General features: G+C 54.6%; 1 protein-coding gene across 1 annotated transcript in view; it reads left to right on the top strand.

Moving 5' to 3' along the window:
* The window catches only part of RBFOX3 (RNA binding fox-1 homolog 3), a 434,946-nt gene that overhangs the window by 37,732 nt on the left and 383,619 nt on the right, over positions 1-13,595 (top strand). The window lies entirely within an intron of this gene.

Here is a 13,595-nt window from a genome sequence, read left to right as displayed (position 1 = left end):
GGGGCAGAGCAGAGCACAGCGGGCACCTTATGCACCCCTGGGGATGGGTAGCTGGCTTTGCAGGTTGGGGACCTGTTCAGTGCATCTTTTGGATGTGGGTTTTAGCCTGTCTTGGGGAACAGCAGGGGCAGATGCCTTCCGGTCCCCTAGAGTGGAATGTGGGGTAAGGGGAGGGAGCGGGTTTCACTCTGTTACTGGCTCTTGGGGACCTGCAGGGAGGGGAGGGGTGAGGTGGGCAGAGGCTGACCCGTTCTCCAGTGCAGGGGGATCTGCAGTTCTTCACTGAAAATGGAGCACGAGGGCAGCTTTTGGGAAAGCAGAGGAGAGGCGTGGCAGCTGTCTGGGCTCCGGGGCTGCAGGCAGTCATAGCTCCTGGTCCCCGAAACCCCGAAGCTGGGGGAGCCGGACAGAAGCAGTGCTGCAGAAGTCGAGCCACTGCAGACAGCAGAGTAAGAGCAATAGCCAGATGGAACTCGGTCCGTGGCTGCCCTACGGTGGCTTTAGGTGCTTGAATGGGGTTTACACGCTTGTGTGATGATCAGCTTGAACAGGAAACTCAGTGGGAGAGACAATGAAAACACAAAATACAAACTTGTCTCAGGGCTCTGTTCTTGCAAGGGTGGCACGTCAGGGGATATCTGCCCTGGGAGGGTCCTGGTGCCCACGCAAAGGGTGGGAAGGATGGGAGAAGGAGCTGCAGCTGAGCCCCCAGAGTGGTTTCTGATGCCCGATGATGGAAAATTCAGCTGACCCACCTGGCGCTCGGTTTACTGACTTTTAATTATGGTCATAAAGCATGCCCACTCTCCAGACCCTCAGTGTGGAGCACGCAGGGTCACTTACAAAAAAAAAAATCACAGCTGAAGGCTGGTTGTGCCATTGCCAGGTCTGGAGTTTGACCAGGTGCCTGTGCCCCCCTGCTCCGTGCTTCCCTGCTGATGGCCTTGGTGCTGGGCAGCGATGGGCAGCTTGCTGCGCATCTAGGACCAGACCGCTGGGCTCGAGCTGCTGTGCTCCCTGCCTGCTCCCGGTCCACACAGCCTGCATCCTTTACTGTGGCTGCTTTATACGGAGATGGGGGATGATGCTCTTTGCATCGCCAGGGACTGCTCGGCCAAGAGCCTGCAAATCGCGGCCTCCGTGTCTGTGGACTCTGCCCTCCACCTTCTGGCCGTGCATGCTGGGCACCCATGTGCGGTAGGGAAGATTAAGCTGACTGGAAGGGAGGATCAGAGGGGTGTGTGTGCAACGCAGGGAGGGAAGGAGGGAGGTAGCACTGTGTCCAGGGCCCGCTCTGCCCCATCAGTGGCACTGATGAAGCTGGCGATGTGAGTTTCTGTTACTCGCTACCTGAGTAGTGACTCAGCCACGTATCTGAAGGCGGGGCTGGGACTCTGCCGGGCCACGGCTAGCCAAGCTCTCACCTGGAGTTTCTGTGCCCCTCCACCCCTTCATTCCCCTGGGGAAATCATCTTCTATTGGTTGAGGAGTGAGTTGAACTCAGTGCCATCTGCCCTGCCCAGCCCCCTCACAGCGACCCAGTGCCCTCTCTGCTGTCGCTCCCCGTGACTGCAGCGCATGCAGAATGCCGTTACCCTGAGACTGTCTGCTTGCTGTGACCAAGGTGACTCCCAGCCTAGTGTCCCATGAGCATGCCTCCAGGGAGGGGCCCCGGTGGCCAGGTCAGTGCTGCTAGGGCCTGAAGCCATGTCCTGGTGGCCCTGATGAGCTCTGGCAGGGAGATGGCTCCTGCAGGAGCAGCTCGCCCAGAGGACCTCGTGGGTGGTCTCCAGCCGGCACCCAGAGGTCGAGGCTTAGGTCCGAAAGGTCCAAACTTGCATGTTTCAGGGCCTTGGAGAAGTGCCTCTCTTCCTGCATCTCCTATGGGACACAGGGTGTCTGTAGATCATGCATCCCAAGGAATACACTATCTTCCGGACCATCTCACGTGGCCGTGTCCCTTGGCCAGCAATGGCCCTGGGTTACAGAAAGGTGGGGCGAATGCAGGCAGACGTCAGGGGCCCACAGATGTGTGTCCATAGAGACCACGGACATGACTTCCAACTCCCTGTAGGGGTGGCAGCAGGGGCCTACTCGGGGGCCAGAGCAGAGCCGCATGGGTTACAGTGAGGACCTGCCTGTCAGCCTGCTCCCAGCTCCCCTTCACCTCCTCTAGCTTCCAGGGACGGCTCGTGTCTTGTCCACCTTGGTCACCTCCCCCTGCTCGGACATGGATCCTACCCCATGTAAACCCGGACGGCAGAGAGGCCATCCACAAGGAATCAAGGCCATCCGTACTCTCAAATATTAAATCTGTTCAGAATATTAAATAATTTCCTCTTCAGTGATCCCAGTAAATTTAATTAGTGCTTGCTGTCCCAGTAGAGTTGTCTCCTGGTTTCGGAAATGCTGCTTTCCCGAGGAAAGAGGCTCAGATTCCTTCAGTGTATATGGCTGGACTGTCCCCTGCTCATTAGCTGCTGGGGTGCCTGTGCCCAGTGGGGGGTGGCCGGGTGACAGAGAGCTCTGCTTCTCTAGGAAGGCAGGGCAGCGAGCACTTACTTTGGGGTCCAAGTGGAGACCGGGTCCCTACGGCCCCCAGTGGCTGTGCGGTCCCTCCATCTGGGGCTCGGTCTCCAGCTCACTCAGACAGCTTGCTCCGGGGGAGGCGGCTGCTAAGTCCCGAGCCAGCCCTGTAGGTCTGTGCTATTAAGTTCTCAGGGACTGATTTCCTTATCTGTAAGCTGGGGGATGATAACACTGACCTCACAGCATTATTTGGTAGGTTTAGCCCATAATAGGGATTCAGTAAATGTTACTTTTTTTCATCTAACCCTCTCACGAATCATGAGTTTTAGGGATATTTATTTTATAATGATGAAACTTCCAGAACTTCAGCTTAAAATAATAAGCCTGGGCCGGTGCTTTCTCCTGAGGGGAGCCCGAGGGAGGGCTGGAATGTGTCACCGCAGTGGTCCGTGAGCTTTGATGACATGTGGGGAGCTCCTAACGGTGGGACACCAGCAAATCACCTAAAACCTCATCTGGGAAGGAGTGGCAAGACGTTACGGGACATTTCCCCCTGGAATAAAGAAAGCTGCCTCTTGGTTGTCTTGTGCAGTGCATTTTGAGTCTGGCTGCTGAGCAACAAATGAAAACAACAGCAGGAACAGTGAGTCTCCCCGATTAGCCAGTGATTTCTTTGCATCGTCAGCGCTGTGTTGTCAGTGCATTGTGGTGCAGCCCACAGGCAGACCGTGTTCTCCTAGGGTGCTCCCTCTGCTTCTTGGTCAAAGGCCTGAGCACCCTCATACTCCGCCGGTGGGTCCCCACATTAATCAGGAGCCGTCTTCACTTCCCCCGTCCCTGCAAGGTGGTGTCATGAAGGATAAACTGCCTCTGTTAACTCTTTGAATTGAATTTAAAAAATGCTCTGTATGTTTTTCCTGATTACAAATACAATTCAGGTCCAATGTAGAAAGCGCAGAATACACAATCAAATTCAAAAAAGGCCAGTGGAAAATCCCCTGTTTCAGGTCCTGGATGTATAACTGGCATTGTACTGCACATTCTGTTGTGTAAGCCTCTTCGTGTGATGGTTTATAAACTCTTTGCAATGCCATTCAATATTCTTCTGCAGTAGGATTTTTAATGAGGGCACAAATTATTTACCAAGCACCATGGGGTTGGACATCTAGTTTGTTTTCAATCTTTTGATGTCATAAGCAATGCTGCAAATATTCTAGTCCATCAATCTTTTGAGATAAATCTTTGTGTTTGTTCCTGAGTTTCTCCTTTAGGGTAAATTCCTACTTGTGGAATTGCTGAGCTAAAGGTTAAACACATTCTGAAAGCTTTTGATCCCAGTGCCAAGCTGCCCTCCAGGAAGATCATGCCTACTTCGGATCTACCAAGCAGGTGCATGAGAGGGTCATTTCCCAGCAACAGCCCTGGACACCATCAGCGGTTTCACAATCTGGCAGGTGGAAACATGGCCGCGTGTTTTTGTGGTTTGCATGCTTTGGTGACTGGTGAGATGAGACGTTTTCCCTACTTGGTGGTCCTTTTTAAGCTGTCTCTTGTGAGTTGCCTCCTCAGGCCCTCACCGGTCATGGTCTCATCTGGCATCTGTGTCCCCATCTTTGGGTTTAAAGATGGCATTGTTGGTGAAGATGGCCATGTCGGCATGAGGGAGTGTGGCTGCAAACTGATAGAGGGTGGCAGGGCTCCTCTGGGTGGAGTATTTCTTCATGTTTTTCTCAAAGTACTTGCCATGTGGCATTGGTGGTTTACCCATCTGCTTCTCAGCTCGGCACCCAGCACCCAGCCTGGAGGGCAGGGCTGGATCTTTTTCATGCCTGTGGGCCACTGCCTGACACAGAGCCAGGCCCTTAGAAGGTGCTAGAGGACTATTTGTTGAATAAATGCATGAATGCAAACCCTGCACTAAGAATTACTGTCTTTGGGCAAATGGCACAGGCAGCTTAGGACTTTCCTGTCCTTTCCTGTGACCCTCTTGGAGGTCGTCCCCTGTGTGTTAATGGGGGTAAGTGGTCAAGCCAAGGACACGAGACAGCATGATAATCCTATTCAAAAAGCACTGGTGCTTTGGAGCAAGCATAGCAGGAGCAAATTGCATTTTGCTCATTTAAGATCAGAAAGCATGGGGAGGGGGCGAATAGGGAGGGGCTGCTGGGTGGGTGTGGGGTCTCCTTTTGGTGTGAGGGACATGTTCTGGCACTAGATAGTGGTGATGCACAATATCATGAATGTGCTACATGGCACCGAATTGTGCACTTTAAAGTGGTTAATTCTATATTATGGGAGTTTCACCTCAATTTACAAAAAGGAAGAAGGTTCTCACTGGCCCCTGCTCCTGGCCACTTCAGTCTGACATGTGTGTCACAACCACAAGGCTCTGCCACCTTGCCCTGGAGCAGGGAATTGCATCCGTGCACATGGCCCTGGCTTGCTGTGTGAGCTATGAGGTTACAGATGGGATCAGGACCCACCGCCCTGGGGAGTTTCAGGGAGGGAAACGAGCGAGCACCGAGCAGAGGGTACTTTTGGGCCAGGGGTCATTGTGGGGCCCAACGTGCTCAGTTGGGGTTGTCATCCTTGGTCTGTCTTTGTCTGGCAGAGGAGGACCCTCAGGTGGGCAGGGGGGGTCAGGGTCCACGGCCTGGCCAAGGAAAGGTCAGCATGTCTGTTGGTTTGGAGTTGGGCTCCCCAGGCAGGATGGGGGGGGGGAGTCTGTAGTGGGTGGGTGGCTCCTAAAGGCTCAAGCAAGCCTGTGCATGGGGACGGGGCTCTCTGAGGACCTGTGGGCAGGGAGCCGCTCTGAGAACAAGGCCCCTCCATGGGCCCAGGGGCTGCCCATTGGGTCTGACCCAGAGGGGAGGGGCTTTCCACGGCTCTTTGTTTGACCTTGAATTTTTGTAGCTTGAGAGCCACCCTCCCTTTCCCAGCACCCCTGCCCCTTGCCGGGTGGGACTTGGGCATCAGAGCTCCCGAAGCAGGGAGCAGAAACCAGCTGGCAAACTGGGAAGTGAGACAGAGGAGCTATTTTGGAAAAGAATGAGCTTCCCAAGAAGGCGAGAAGGCGGTGGAGGGAGGAATGTCACCATCACCTGGAACAATAAGTGGCTCCCTCTCCCCTCCCCGCTGTCCCCACTGCTCCTACACAGCTGTGCCTGGCAGCAGAGAAGCAGGTCTGCACCATGCGGCTCAGCCCGGGCAGCCAGGCTGCTTTGGAGAGGCCTGTAGGATCCCACTCCTGGGTGCCGGGGTCATGAGGTCTGTCCCCAGCCCCCAGCCGAAGAGAAAACGGAGTCTTGAAGGTGCAAACAGTGTGTCCCCATCGTGCGGTGGCCACACTGGGCTGGGCACCTAGGCCCTCTGTCCCTTAGGCTTGGGCTAACCTCTGTCACCAGGGGCGGGTATCTCCCTGTCTCTTGGGAACTGGCTGTGGGGGCTCGGGCACTTTGCTGTGCTTGGCGAACACCCCTGTGAGTTAGAGTCTTATTTTCAGTGTTCCTTTTTATCAAGATGGAGCTCTGTCGAGGCCCCGAGGGGACCCCAGTCTTGAAGATGCACTTCAGGGGGCACTGGCTGGGGGTGCTGGCCCAAGGAGCCCGGGAGCTCAGGGTCATTTATGGCCACTCTTGGGGATGAAGAGACCCAGCCCAGCAGTGGTGCCCCCCGCCACCCCCCAAAGCAGGCCCTGGTGTGGGGGATCTGCTGGGTGGGGGTGGAAGGCCCACTGACCCAGCTTTGCTGTATGGCCGCCTAGCAAACCAGGTGACCCATCCAAGCCGTTCCTTGTTTTACCTGTAGCGTGTCAAACACGACGCCTGCCAGCTGCTCCTGGCTTCATGTGGAGGCTCAGTGCTGGAATGAGACAGAGGCAGTTTTAGTTAGGTTACAGATGGGTGAGCAGAGTGGGGACCCAGGACAGGGCCTGTGGGCTGAGGTGGGGCTGCAGCCAGGTTCTGGGCACATCGAGGGGCCTCCAGACATTGTGCAATATCCCAGGATGGCGTTTGGGGTGGGAGAGGTCATGCAAGAAGCAGCCGCGTGCGCATCTCGGCGGGGCGGGAAGGGACCCGGTCTCTGTCCCCTCTCTTCCTCATCACTCGGGAGGTGGGTCTCAGCTTCTTGCTGGATGATGGGCAAAGCGGGCTTGGCGTCAATGTAGGGAAGAGCATTTTCCAGCAGGGCTGGCGGTCCCTGGAGGAGAGGGCTGGCACGGGAGGTGGGGAGCACCCAGGCAGGGCTGGCCTTTGCCCTGCTGGGCTGGGGTGCTGGTGGCGGTGGGCGCGATGTGGGAGGGGCTCCCTCGGAGGAGCAGGCTGTGTCGGGTGCTGACCGGTGCTCTCCTGCTCTGAAGTTCATCTGTGTTCAGTGTCCATCCCCTTGCAGGGTGAATTGTGTTTTTCAAAATTCATGTTCACCCAGAACCTCAGAAGGGGGTCTTCCTTGGAATTAGGGTCTTTGTAGATGTAATTAGGTGAAGTCATGCAGGATTGGGGTGGCCCTAAACCCAGTGGCGTTTCCTTATAAGAAGGAAGGAGGACACAGAGAGGAGGCCGCGTGGAGGCGGAGGCAGAGAGGTGTCGTCAGAAGCCCAGGACTGCTGGCCGCGCTGGCTTCTCGCTAGAGCCCCAGAGATGGCGCAGGCCTGCAGACACTTGGGTTGGGTTCTGGCCGCCAGGACTGGGGCAGCCCATTTCTGTCCTGTCAGCCTTTGCCGTGGCCCCAGGTGGCGCGTCGCGCTTGGGAGGACGGACGATTTCTTGGCTTCACCCCTTCGTGTTCTAAAGATCTTAAGGTCTGGTGGAAAATTCTCGTTACTTTTCACGATGCCACATCCCCCATCTTTTTCTTTTAAAAGTATTTCCCACTCATAGTCAGCGTTTTGACATCTACAAACATTGTAATGTGATTATGGTTTGGATGGAATATGAGAAGAAAGTGTGCGCTTACACGCAGCCCAGGCGCGGAGCCGGCGTGCCCGCCCTCGGCCCCCGCAGCTCCCGTCTCCCCCCTTCCCTTGCTCTGGCCACACATCCATCTTTCATTTCTCCTCCTCCTCTGTCTCCAGGCTCCTGAGCCAGGTTACATTCACCTCTTGCAGAGGTGATGAAGAAAACCCGGGGAAAAATCAGTTAAAATCCAGGCGTTTTTGCCTACACCGTTCTAAACACCTGGCTCCTGGGAGACGTGGGGAAATCAGATTGATTTTCCAGTGCGTGTTCAGATGTCTCTCATCCTGCGCCACCCCAGCGTCTTCTCTGGACTCCGGCAAGTCCGTTCCGCCTGCGGATGTGCACACCTTCCTCCCGGGCAGCCCGCGTCTCTCCTCTGCCCGGGACTCTGCTCAGATTCGGCCGAGCACATCCTCACGAAAGGGGCAGGAGAGCTACTTCTGTGGAGCGAGCACGGCACAGACCTTCCCACAGGATTGCCCGGGGTTGCCTAGCAATCTGACAGCACTCTGCTCTAGCAGACGCACGACTTGGATGGATTTTTCCTATTTTTAATTTGTTTTCTGGGTGGATATATTGTGCAATCACAGGCTGAGCTCAAAGCTACAGCGTGGGTCCCACTCAAAACAAGTAGGTCTAAGAAGGAGGGGAAGGAGCCCCCCGGCCCCCTCATGGGCCGTGGCCTCTGCTCTAGCAGGTGTTTGGCTCTGACTGGTGGCCTGGTCGTACAAGTTGGACGGTCTGGTGACCTCACTGTGATCGCTCGCCTCGCGCACCTCTGCGGCCGTCGCAGCCCTCCCAAAGCCGTCGCCTCACCCAGCAGCCCAAAGAGAGTGAGACCCATGCAGTGTGGACGTGGGACTCTGAGCTGCCTGGATCTCCCTCTGACATTTCCGGTCCACGTGGGAGGAGGGATGGGACGATCTGCAAGTGGTTCACCCTTCTCTCGAGAAGATAAATGTCAGAACTGAAAGCAACTGAGTGCTGATATGGGGTGGCACACTCTGAAACAGAATATGAAATCTGGAAGTGTGTTGTGGCATCTCAGAGTGCCTACCTGCTCCCCTGCTTCTGGAATAAGAGGCTGGGGTGGGGGTAGCACCGCGCTGGCAGAGCCTGAGGCCGGGTTCAAGGTCTGGGGCAGCTGCCTATGTGCCTGGAGACCCTGGCAGGGCACCTGGGTGCTCTGAGCCTCAGTTTCTTCTCCTTCGCTGTGAAGGGACTGTACCGAGTGACCCCTGGAGTTGCTTCCAGTCTGCAATGCCATGATGACTTCTGGGAGGGAACCAGAGGAGGGGGTGAGATTGTGGAGGAAAATAATGTGAAAGGGCCGCCATGGAGCCCTGGGAAGCTGGCATCTGGGGGATGTGCAGGGAGCAAATGGAGGTACTCAGGCACAGGACAGGAAAGAAGTTTCTAGAAAGGGAGTGGATGGCGGGCCACCTGGTGTAAATGACCAGGTGCATGGAGGGCAGAGCCCAGGCTGGTTTGGCGACTTGCACCCCTGCTGACCCCGGGAGAGCCATTTCCAGGGCGTTGGGGGCCTGACCTCGCATTTAGGTGGGAGGGCTGGGCCCCAGGGCAGGAAGGGGAGGTGGGAGGAGGCGGGAGAGGCCCGCGCAGGGCGTGAGAAGGAAGAGAGCTGCCCTCTGTTCTCGATGAGCGGGACCTCAGTCATCTTCCCAGAAGAGGCTGGGTAGAAAGTGGGCAGGGCGCCGTGTGGGAGGGCGCTCAGGTGAGCTACCAAGGGTGGGAGGTGGCCCGGCTGCCGCTGTGGGTGCTGCGGCTGGGCATGCGAGGGCTGCCTCTCCACCGGCTGGGACCGGAGGCGAGGGCCTCCGGGACAGGACGTCACTGGTGAAGCTGGTGGCTTGGAGCCTCTGACCTCCAAGGTTTCATTGTGACCTATGTTTCACGGGATCTGGAGGGACCCCCAACCCCGCCCCCACCTTACAGAGTATAAGCTTTTGCATGTCTGTCCTGCATTTTGCATGCAACATCAGTAGGCTGCTCTAAAAATACGCTCGCTTGGCCCTGTGGGGATCTCCCCACGTGGAGGCCATGAGTATAGGTCATCCTTCCCCACAGTGTCCTACAGTGACTGCAGCCCCAAGGGGAACCCTAATTATCCAACAATGACCAGCAAGCCTGGGCAGGGGTGGGAAAATGGAAATATTTATATATTTATATAATATAAATATCGGTGCATGTGCGTGTATGAGACAGAAAAAGATCCATCCTTGAAAAGATTGTGACTGCATCAAGTGGCCTTCCAGTTTACTCTGTTGTATTAAACGACTAAGAAGGATGCCCAGTAATGGTGAAAATACCCTCTAGCAGCACCCCAGCTGGTTATCTGTGGACCTAACAAGATCATGAAACACTGACAAGGAAAAAGAAGTCCCCTTATAACTGGTTTTTCTTAAACATCTTCTTGTCATATCACCTATGTATGTGCAAGATGATTAATATAAAGATCCAGCCACTGTATCCTTTCTCTCCTTGGCTACTTTGGGCTGCTCCTCTTAGGTGCAGGAGCCTGGGAGAAGCAAGGTGAATAGTCCTGGGGCCACACGCTGGCCTCAGCTGCCCGAGAGTTCACACCAAACCACTTTTTAGGGAGTGAATGAACCTGCTGGCCCTGGATGGGCCATGGTATCTGCTCTAGGAGGCTCTTAGCAAGGGCATGGGGGCTTCCTGGGGAACTGGGGGCGTGCCCCAGCTAAGATCTTGCAGGTTGGTGGGGGAGAATATTTGCTTTTTCTGTTTCTTAGCTCACCATGGCCACCCTCCTGTTTCTAAGAGGACAAAGTAGGACAATTCTGGGGGTAGAATGAGTATGTGCAGCTTATACAGGCGGCTGTGCATGGAAGGGAGAGCAGGAACTGTCCTAGGCCCTGGCCCAAGCAGGCCAAGGACAGATAAGGACTGGGGTCAGGTTCACCTCGTGGTAAAAGGAAGTCAGTCTGATGTCAGAAGGCATTTTGGTGGTCACAGCCTTCAACATGTCTGTGCGCTGGGCAGATGGACACGTCACCACCCCGCTGTGATTTGAACAGCTGCCTTTTCTGTGATCTGCCTTCCCTCCCATCCTGTGCCTTCCCCTCCACTCTCCCTCTCTTACTTCTTCTACTGTTTCGTCTGCTCCTTGTCATCCTCTTCCATGCTTTTTTCCCTTGTTTTATTGGAGCACATCCTTTAGTAGCTTCCTGAGAAATGGTGATGGGTAGTAAATTTTTTTGAGACCCGTGCACATACAAATGTCTTTACCTTAATCTCATATTTGATTGTTAATTTAGCTAATCAGAGATTCTAGGCCAGAAAATATTTTCTTTCAGCATGTAGAAGTCACTGCTCCATTAGCTCTTAGCTTCTGCTGTTGCTGATGAGACTTCTGAAGCCCATTCTCCTCCCTACTCTCTCTTACAGGACCTGGAAACGTGGCTTCAGTGTTTTGCTTTTCATGAGAGTATGCCTTGGTGTGGGTCAGTTGCTGTCCATTGTACTGAGAACTGGGAAACTCATTTCTGGGAAAATTTCTTGAATTAAATAATTGATGATCCCTCTTTCCTCTCTCTCTGCAGGGCCAGATGGGAAGGAGGTTGTGTGAACTGCAGATGCCAGGCCTCTTGAACTGGTCATCGTATCCGTCATCCTTTCATATTTTTCCCCTCTTTGTCTTTTGGCTTTGCATTTTGGGATGTCCCCTCAGTTCTACCTTCCCACCTCACTGTTGAATATTTTGTTTCCATTCTTATGCTTTTAATTCTCCAGCTTGCTTTTTGCTCTTTTGCAAATGTTCTTAAAATAGCATCCCGCTCTTGGTTCGTGGTTATGATTCTTCGCTGTTGTCTTTGAGGATATTAAAAATGGCCGTTTCTGGTATTTTTGACTTCCCTGCCTAATGTCTGTTTCCAAAAGTTGGCCCCTCCTACCCACTGCCCTGGGGGGTTTGGTGGTTCTTTCTCTTAAAAGCTTTCCTCAGACGTGGCAATCCGGGGCTGTGTCCTCCCATTCAGGGGAGGGGCCTGTAGAGCTGGGTGGGAGCTCTGAGGGCTGGTCCCCTGGCCTCCCCTACAGAGAGAGAGGCCGAGCTCTCTGCTGGGAACCAGCAAAGTGACATCTTTAGGTTTCTCCTAAAACCTACAGGAGGACGAAGAGACCCTTTTAGCATCTTGCCTGGAGAATATTGGTGCTACCTAGGGGGCTGAACAGGGCTCTAAGCCTTCAGAGTGCAGGTTACCCACTGTCACAGGGCCTAGTCTCCCCGAGGCCACAGAGCACCCTAGGCCCATTGAGCACCCATCCAGGGTGGCTGGCCATTGGATGATGTGGAGTGGGCAGCCACCTCGGGTCTGCAGGATTCTTAAACAGATTTTGGCTGCCCTTAGTTGGCTTCCTACCTCCACAGGTACCCCCTGCCCTCCTCCATGGGTGGGCCTGAGCCTTTGGAGGTTCTGTTTCTCAGCCTCCCCCGCCCGGATCTGCGCATAGCCCGACTTGCCCGTTTGCCTTCGGGCTGCCCGCCTGTTCCTCCTCTCCTGTGGCTGCTGTTGTCTTTTTTCCTGCTCCCCAGCTCCTTGGGGGTTTGTATCTTTAAAACAATTTCTTTTGGTAGTTTTAGTCGCGTTTTCAGAGGGAGCAAAATGAGCTGTGTTCCATTGTCATTTTAGCCCCTGAGGTAAATCTTTTGTTTCTTTTCTGATTATTACTGCAAAGGACCATCCCCAGTTCCTATTCCATGTTCTCACTGAAAAAAATAAAAGGTTCTAAAATCAGAGAATTGTAAAATTCTCTTTGATGATATCCCAAGATGGAATACCTCCTGGTCATCCTGATTCCAGGGCATTCAAACTGGCCCTGACACCCATTTCTGGCCAGATCCCTGATCTACCACAGCTGGGGCTGGAAGGACACATTCTCTGGGGCTCATCATGAGTCCAACCTCTCAGGGGCCTGTCCCCAGGGGAGGCCCTGCTGTGCACGTCCTGTGGCTGATTGTGCCACAGATACCAATTTCAACCCACCCACATGGGAGTCTGAGCAGGCCTACTGTGTGCTGAGTGCTGGCTGGGCCTGGTGGAGCTTGGGAACAAGATTTGGTGCCATCTTCAGAGAGCTTTTCTGGAATAATCCAGAAAAGCAACTAGTAAGGACCTGAGCTTTGCCTGGGAAGCAAGAGGCCTGCCTATAGGGAGACAGGTGGGCAATGGGGAGTGGGTAGGTCCAGCGATGAGTCGGAGGCCGTGAAAGCCTGGGCCATCTGACAGCAGAGGACAGAGGGAGCCAATTAAGTCTGTTGAGCAGGGATGTGCCATTTCAAATACAGAGGCTGGGAAAGTTCAATCAACCAAGCAGCTGCCTTGCTTGTAGACAAGGCATTTATCTGGTGTTTAGCTGTAGGGCCAAGCATACGTGAAATTGTATAGCCAGATTCCCACTGGCCAGGACAGATCGATGACCCAGACAGGCCAGAGGGCCTGAAATTAAAAGCATTAAGCTGGTAAGTGGACAGCAGCTTCTTGGGCTGGACACTGTCTATCATTGCTGTGCAGGGAAGGCAGCTGGCCCCGGGAAGCCCTGGGCACACAGGAACTCAGAGTTTACATCCCTCCTTTTGCTGCCTTTGAACCCTCCAGGCCCTTAACCAAACCCCAGATTCCCTGACATGCTTTTTGCCTCACGTGGAAAAGCAGGACAGTCAGGTACAAGGAGCAATCTAATTGTTCCAGAAGCAGCTTTGAGAAGTAAAAGCAACCTGGGACAGGGTTTCTATTTGTGTTTAGACTGAGGATGTCTTTGAGGGTGTAGCTCACTTGCCCCGCCACCCTCCCTTCCCCTCCAGCGCCCCCCCTCCCCGCCGTCGTTGGAGGAACCACATCCATCCGTCTTTTGCTTGGAGACCCCCGTGAGGCCCTGCACCACCCTGAGGTTCCGTGCAGGACAGCGCAGGCCCTCTGGTCTGCCTGTGGTGCCGACCTCCCTGTCCCCACAGGTTTCATCCTGTCAGCCCAGAGGGGCTGCACTGCACTGCTTCCTTCTGTTCCCCCTCCAAGGTTAGAGACCCTCCCAGACACAGGGCCTCCTCCCCTAGACTGGGGAGGCTGG

Source organism: Manis pentadactyla, chromosome 4 (assembly GCF_030020395.1).
Source record: "Manis pentadactyla isolate mManPen7 chromosome 4, mManPen7.hap1, whole genome shotgun sequence".
NCBI lineage: Eukaryota > Metazoa > Chordata > Mammalia > Pholidota > Manidae > Manis > Manis pentadactyla.
This window is presented reverse-complemented; position numbering and strand designations above follow the sequence as displayed.